General features: G+C 36.6%; 1 pseudogene; it reads left to right on the top strand.

Annotated features, from left to right (window-relative positions):
* The first annotated feature begins 5,622 nt into the window (after nt 1–5,622).
* Nucleotides 5,623–5,804, top strand: LOC112469232 (annotated as a pseudogene).
* Nucleotides 5,805–6,694: the final 890 nt, after the last annotated feature.

The following is a 6,694-nucleotide window of genomic DNA, read 5'->3' as shown; positions in this document are numbered from 1 at the left end:
AAGAATATTTAATATCTCCTCAAAGTCTTCCAAAAAATTAAAAAGAGGAGGCAATACTTTTATGAGGCCAATATTACCCTAATACCACAACCTGGTAAAGATAACACACAAAAAAACAACTACACAGCAATATCTCTCATGAACACAGATGCAAAAATCCTATAAAAGATGCTAGTGAACCGAATACAGTAACATATAAAAAGGATTATACACCATGATCAAGTGGGCTTCATCCCAGAGGCACAGGGATGGTTCAACATACACAAATCGATTAATGTGATACACCACATAAACAAAGTAAAAAATAAGAATCATATGATCATATCGAAAGATGTAGAAAAAGCCTTTGACAAAAAGGGACGAATGAATGCTGTATCGACAAGATACAGCATTCATTTGTGATCAAAACACTTAACAAAATTGGTATAGAAGGAAAGTACCTTAATATAATAAAAGCCATCTATGACAAACCCTCAGCCAATATTATACTTAATGGTGAAAAACTAAAAATCTTCCCTCTAAGATCAGGAACAAGGCAAGGCTGTCCACTATCACCACTGCTATTAAATATAACATTGGAGGTCCTAGCGAGTGCAATAAGGCAGGAGAAAGATATAAAAGGTATCCAAATAGGAAATGAAGAAGTCAAACTGTCGCTATTTGCAGATGACATGATTCTCTATATAGAAAACCCTAAATACTCCACAAGAACACTATCCGAAACAATAAGCAAATACAGTAAAGTCTCTGGATACAAAATCAATGTTCAAAATCCATAGCATTCCTATACTCTAATAATGAAGTGTCAGAAAAAAAGTGGAAAAAATAATTCCTTTTGCAATTGCAACAAAAAGAATAAAATATCTAGGAATAAATCTAATGAAACATGTGAAGGACTTATATAATGAAAACTGCAAGATCCTATTAAAAGAAATCAAAGAAGATATAAAGAAATGGAAAGATATTCCGTGTTCTTGGACTGGAAGAATCAACATAGTTAAAATGACCATACATTATACAGAGTTAATGCAATCCCCATCAAGATATTTTTAAAGAAATAGAACAAAAAATTATCAGATTCGTATGGAAGCACAAAAGACCCCAAATTGCCAAAGCCATCCTGAGGAAAAAGAATGAGGCTGGAGGCATCACTGTGCCCAACTTCAAATTATACTACAAAGCGACAGTAATCAAAACAGCATGTATTGGCAGCAAAACAGACACACGAACCAGTGGAACAGAATTGAGAGTCCAGAAGTAAACCCATATTTATATGGGCAAATAATTTTCGACAAAAAAGCCAAAAACATACAGTGGAGAAAGGAAAGCCTCTTCCATAAATGGCGCTGGAAGGCCACCTGCAAAAGAATGAAATTAGACTATTGTCTATCACCACACACCAAAATTAACTCAAAATGGATTAAGGACCTGAATATAAGACCTGAAACAATAAAATACATAGAAGAAAACATAGGAACTAAGCTCAAGGACCTTGGATTTGAAGAGGATTTTATGAACTTGATCTCAGAGGCAAGGGAAGTAAAAGCAAAAATAAATGAATGGGATTACATCAAACTAAAAAGCTTCCGTTCAGCAAAAGAAATCATCAACAAGGTAAAGGGACAACCATCTTAATGGGAAAATATATTTGCAAGCAACGCCTCCGATAAGGGTCTAATATCCAAAATATACAAAAACTCATATGACTTAATAACAAAAAAACAAATGATCCAATCAAAAAATGGGCAGAGGACCTGAGCAGACACTTCTCCCTAGAAGACATACAAATGGCCTACAAACGTATGAAAAGATGCTCAACATTGCTAGCTATTAGGGAAATGCAAATCAAAACCACAATGAGACACCACCTGTTACCAAACACACCTGTTAGAATAGCTATAATCAACAGGACAAGTAATAACAAATGTTGGAGAGGATGCAGAGAAAACGGAACCCTCATACACTGATGATGGGACTGCTAATTGGTAGAACCACTATGGAAAACAGTATGGAGGTTCATCAAAAAACTAACAATTGATCTACCATATGATCCAGCAGTCCCATTACTGGATATTTACCCCAAAGATATATGTGTATATATATATATACATACATACATATATATATATACAATGGAATATATATATATACATATATATATATTCACAATGGAATATTACTCTGCCAATAAAAAAGAACGAAATCTTACCATTGTTATATTTGTAACAATGTGGATGGAACTAAAGAATATTATACTAAGTTAAATAATTCAGATAAAGATAAGTACTATATAATTTCACTTATACGTAGAATCTGAAAAACAACAAATGAACAAACAGAACAGAAGCAAAGTCATAGGTACAGAGGACTGACAATTGTCAGACAGAGGGTGTCAGAGGGCTGGGTGAAAAAGGAGAAGGGATTAAGAAGTACATATTGACAGTTACAACATAATCACTGGGATGTAAAGTACAGCATAGAGAATATAGTCAATAATATTGTAATAACTATGTATGGTATCAGATGGGCACTAGACTTAATGGGGATCAGTTCATACATTATATAAATAACTAACCACTATGCTGTATACCTGAAACTAATATAATATTGAATGCCAACTATAATTGAAAAATAAAAATAATTACAAAAAACAATAATTACAAAAAATAATTACAAAAAAAGTTTCCTGAACATCATGTTAAACTCTTTTTAAACTCTTTATGGCTTCCTCTTTGAACTCAGAATAAGATTCAATTTCTCATCTACCTACAAGTTCCCACAATACCTGACTTCTGCCTTCTTTCCCTTTAGTCCTAGGTCATACTGGCACATACTTCTGTTTTCACTCAAGCCAAGGTCTCTTGGTCTCAGAATCTTCACACATGCTTTTCTCCCACCTGGAAGGCTATCTTCCCTAAACATTCCCATGGATGGCTCCTGCTCAGCTTTCACTTCCCATCTTAAACACCTCCTAGAGAGCCCTTCCCTAATCACACATTGCCTCTTGTTCTTTTCCTTCATTCCCTCAACTCAATTTGTAGTTACATATGCACGTGTCCTTTTTTGTTGTTTGTATGTGTCTTTGGAGGACAATGACAAGGTCATTTTGGCTCACCTGTGCACCTCCAGCCTTCATGTTATTAAATGATAGTGATTATTGCAAAGTAATGTGTTAAGTGATAAGATGGAGGTGTGTTAGCAATTGTACAGTAGGTAAATATGCACTAACTGGACTTTTAAGAAAATGGAGAGAATATTGCAAAGTAATGTGTTAAGTGATAAGATGGAGGTGTGTTAGCAATTGTACAGTAGGTAAATATGCACTAACTGGACTTTTAAGAAATGGAGAGAATATAGAATTGGGGATAATTAAGGAAAAAGGCCAACTGAGATTCTAGAGGACCAGTTTTTGCTACTTTGCCACATGGTGGCCTGCCTTACCAACCCCCCACTTTCATACTTCTCTACCTGGTGCCTGTAAAGCTTCATCTCTCCTATCATAGCTCAAATGTATACACTTCTGAAACCTTTCTCACCCTGAAATGACTCATTTTCATGTTCATGTATAGTTGTAGGTGCTTTTTACCTTTTTAGTTCACAACTGCTCCGATAGAGAGACCTTTTTGTCTGTGTTTTTTATTTGATACAATTCCTGGCACATAAGAGTTTCTGATAAATGAGCACTTGAGTGACTCTGAATCCAGAATTTCAGCAAATGCATGTGTGCCCTTCCAGAAAAGCCAGACGATGCTGCAGATAACTACAGGGCCTTTGAAAAAATAAAGTATCTGGCAAGTGGAAATCCAGACTAAGAATATAGAATTGGGGATAATTAAGGGAAAAGGCCAATTGAGATTCTAGAATATTTTTTAAAATAATAATAATACTTCCAGTATCATATTGTAACTCACATTGACTTGCCTAAAAGGACTTTCTGAATGGAAGTCCTACAACTTATCTAACAAATGGGTAAGAATCAAGTGTGTTGAGAGCAATGATGTAGAAACTGCTTGAATCCTTGAACAGACAGGGAAAACATCTTTGTAATCTTGTCAATGTGAATAATTAACCTGGAAACCCTTATGTTTTAGAGAATGAAAAGATAAATATGATCAGCTCAGATTCAAGTATCAGGAATTTGTGGGAACCAAGGTTAGCTTAGTAAGTGAAGGGGACTGTAGGTAATATGGACACTTTCTTTAAAAATAAGACAAGAAAGAAGTTTCTGGAGTTCCTCTGACCTTCTTGACTTTCTTCTGGTTCTGCTTAAGGCTTTCTACACCCTCCCCCGCTTCATGTAACTGTCACTGCCTTCTCTTAATTCCCTTGACAAACATTCACTAGAAAAACTTACCAATCATGTCCCACTCCTTGACCTATGCACTCTGAGGGGTCACTAGGAGCTCCCTGAACAACTAACTAGAAGACAAACTATCATGAGAGTCTTCTTCCTTGTCATCTGAGGCCTCAGGAGGGAATAGAGTTTAACTCCATTTTTTTGGCACAGGTCTAATGCACACAGTAAGTGGGAAAAGAGCATATAAATCCTAATGTACCTTTGGAAATAATGTTTGGGACAAATGTCCTGTGAACATAAAATGCTTATAAGATTCTAGCCACAGAATTACAACAATCATCCATTGCAATGGTGATATATAGTTCTACATTCCTTAAATATTTACTTTGTGTTCACTCTGTTCCAAGCCCTGTGCTATGGGAGATAACAAGCTATATGACATAATTTCCATCCACGGTATTTGTGACCAAGCTAGTTGTGAAAAGAACTGACAGAATGGGTGTTTAATCTCCAAAATTACCATGGAGTAATCAATATAACTTAAAGTGGTAGAAGCATATTTAGAATTTTCAGAGACCTTTGCTATCCCTACTTTATCTTCCCCAAAATCTAGTAAAATAAGCACACTTGGCACTGTGGCAACCATTGACAGAAATGTAGACTCTGGCAAGTGAGAAAAACAGGCCTGAAACCCAGATGCTGCACTGCACTGTAAAGTCCAGAACGTTTTTCTGGAAGGTGTCACAGTTTTATGTTACATAGTCCTCATGCTACATGCCAGTGTTGCTACACATTCCCACTATTACATAATCATGGAAAACTCTCACCTGGGCTAAAATCAAGGTGTCACAGGGCTGGATTCCCTTCTGAAGGCCCTAGAGGAGAATCTGGTTACTCGCTTTTTCCAGCTTCTGGAGGCTGCCCACATTCTTTGGCTCATGGTCCTTCCTTGCATCACTCTGACCTGTGCTTCCATCGTCACATCACCTTATGTCCTGTCTCTGGTTTTTCCTTATACGGACTCGTGTAATTTCATTAGGCCCACCCAGATAATCCAAGATACTCTCTTGCTCAAAATGTTTAACATAATTACATCTGTAAAGTCCCTTTGCCATAAAAGATGACATTCACAGGTTCCAGGGATTAGGACATGGACTTCTTTTAAGGGAGAGGGGCTGTCTACCATAGTCTAGACTGTTACTACAGTCTAGAAGAAATAATAGAAAAAGTCTTGCTTCTGCCTTCCTGGTAGGCCCCACATGGCACCTGCCCATTCAGTTGGCTGTGAGGGTTGGGGCAGCCTGAGCTGTTGGTCCTGTGGTGAGATGCTTCACAGCCTCATTAAAAATGTTTGAGTCCCCATTAAACCCTGCTACATCCAGGCTTACAAGGACATCTAGGTAGAATGGGGTCGATGGGCTTCATTATTTACAAAATCAGGAGTGCTGATAGAAGAAGTAAAGCTTTGAAAACTTTGAGTCCTATACCTGCTCATGGTCATCATTAACCAACTTTATCTGGAATGCTCATTAGATGAACTATCAGTCTAGCTGTAATTTCAGCAAACTGTTAAACGGAATTGTGGAACATTGCTGTATACTTGTAGAAGTGCTGTTTCCTTTGTGGCATGACACACAGTGGTGGTAAGACACACCACTGCTTGCACTCACATTACTTTCACAGCTCCCGTGTGTGCCCATCGTACCCACTAGGTCTTTGTACCATAGTACATACTGTCCCTCTTGCTGAGCCATTCCAGTCTTAGGAATCCCAAAGAACTGTAGAATAAATATTTCGGTTATCATAGGAATTGGGGATCAGGTCTAGGTAGTCAAACATCTGATGTTCAATATGTATTTGTTAAACAGGAAAAGAAAAAAGAAAAAAAGAAAAAGCCTTAATGGACTTAGGTTGGAAAGTTTTCTTTTTAATTTAACACACAAAACATTAATTGGGCTTCATCTAAATTAAAACTTTTTGCTCTTTAATTAAAAAAATGAAATAAAATGAATGGGCAAGCCTCAGACTGGAAAAAACTATTTGCAAAACATATGTCCAACAAAAGACTGATATCCAGATATATACAGAAGTCTTACAACTCAATAAGAAGAACACGACCCAATTTTTTTAAATGGGCAAAAATATTGAACTGATACTTTACCAAAATTATACAAATGGAAAAAGGCATATGAAAAGATGCTCAATGTATATGTCATTAGGAAAATGCAAATTAAGACCACAGTGAAATACTATTCATACCCACTGGGATAGCTAAAATTGATAACACTGACCATACCGGATGTGAATGACAGTGTGGAGAAGTTGGATTCTTATATACCAGGAGGGAGTATAAAAGGGAATGGAAAATGGTTTGCAGTTTCTTAAGAATTTAAACAT

Source organism: Pteropus alecto, unplaced genomic scaffold (assembly GCF_000325575.1).
Source record: "Pteropus alecto unplaced genomic scaffold, ASM32557v1 scaffold148, whole genome shotgun sequence".
NCBI classification, from domain to species: domain Eukaryota; kingdom Metazoa; phylum Chordata; class Mammalia; order Chiroptera; family Pteropodidae; genus Pteropus; species Pteropus alecto.
The sequence above is the reverse complement of the archived record's forward strand: the minus strand, read 5'-3'. Positions and strand labels throughout refer to the sequence as shown.